Below are 1,940 nucleotides of genomic sequence, written 5' to 3'. Positions count from 1 at the left end.
ACCAGTGAGTGTAGGTTCACTTATCAAATGTTTCCTGCAACTTAAATCTATAATTAAATCATGTGTATATAGACAGTTTCAGAAATGCAGAATGAAAACACAAATTAACAGCTTTATCTTGGTCCCAATGTTACTCTTTTCTTTATGATTTGGAGATGCATGATTTGAAAAAAATGAACTATAGCACGCACACTTTTATAATCCTGTCTTATAGTGAAGCATGAGCTCCAAAATCATGACCTGCCCTTCCTTAATGGCTCATCTTTAGATACTACAACATATTCAATCATAACAGTGACATACTTATGCTGTTGTATTTTTTGTTATGTATTTGTGTATTTCTAGTATTTCTCTTCTTTTCAATTCTGTTAAAATGTGTAGACTGTAAGATTTACCACACTCAGTGTGGAATGAAGCATTAAGCGTGTGTGCTGTGTCAGCATTCACTAGGATGTTTTTATCTTACAAAATTAAATCTCAACGCCAATTAAACAGCCTCACTGCCGCCCGATCTGGACTCTCTACAAGATTCCATGCTTCTGCTGGTAGATTTTTCTAGATCATGCCCAGGAACTCATCTAGGCAATTTGTCCAAATGAAGCTCACAGAGTATTTTTCATGGGTTTTTCTAAAGTGTTATAATTTTAGATTTTGCATATATGTGTATGATCCTCTTAAATAAAATCTTCTATGTGGTTGATGGATGTGCTTTGAAATATATGATAAAAATCTGTTTCTAATTGACTTATAATATTTGTATATACTTATGGTCTTCATTATAATAATTTGATACATATATTAAATACAGTAATTACTAAATTAGGGTAATCAATTTTTCATCAGCCTGTGCTCAGAAACGTTGTATCTTTTTTTTCTAATTACATGGAAATTTATCAATTGTTGTAGACCAGAGCATCTTTCTGTGTTGCAGAACCCTGAAGGGAACATTCATTCTTTTTATTTCTGTATGACCATTTGTTCCATTACCATGTAAAAAATTATCTTTTCTCAATTGAATGCCTTTTATATCTTTGTAGAAAATAAGTCATCCATATGCTGGATATATTTCTGGGCTTTCATGTCTGTTCCTCTGGTTTAATTGTCTCTATTCCAGGACCAGATTCTATACTTCTGTCAACTTATTCAATTGTTAGATTCACATAGCATTCACTCTCCAACTTTGTTATTGTTTTGTTGTTGCTGTTGCTGTTTTTATATTTGGGTCTCCATTTTGGATGCTGGCACTTAACATAAATTTTGTAACCATAAAGTCTCTTTGGATTTTATTTAAGGTTCTGCTGCCTCACAAGTGAATGCAGGAACAATTTACACTGTCACAATATTGAGGCTTCTGACCACAAATCTATTGAATTTTCCATAAAAATCACTAGTATCCAAAACTATGTTTTCTATAATGTTCGGACAACTCCATGTGGTGGTACTAACTTTGCATTACTCTTAGGTTCAAAACTATTTTAAATCTGGGGATTTTTGTTTGTTTGTTTGTTTGGTTGGTTGGTTGGTTTGTTTTTATATTTTGTTTTCAAAATTTCATGTTTTCCTGGAATGTTCCTATATTTACTCATTGAATACTATCTGTGGACAACTTTCCTCTATAATTGATCTAAAAATAATAGGTACTGTCAAAGGATACTCTGGTCTCATGATAATTACTTGAGCCCCACACTGAAAGTGACATCTCAAGTAACTTCGTTCTTAAGTGTCCCACTATTTTCTACAACCTCTATTTTCTTTGAAAATTTTCTTGTAATTATTTTTGGACTTCTCTTTTCTACAAGAAGTTGTTCTTGAATGTCTCTGGTGATCTTTTATCAGCCTTTCTTTTGTAAAGGAATTCCTTACCAGGCAGATTCCAAGATCCATACTGATGGTCATAGCTCATTTGTCAGTGATGGTCTCTCAGGTGCAATCATGCTGAG

Source organism: Mus caroli, chromosome 1 (assembly GCF_900094665.2).
Source record: "Mus caroli chromosome 1, CAROLI_EIJ_v1.1, whole genome shotgun sequence".
Taxonomy (NCBI): Eukaryota; Metazoa; Chordata; class Mammalia; order Rodentia; family Muridae; genus Mus; species Mus caroli.
Note: the sequence above shows the minus strand (reverse complement) of the source record.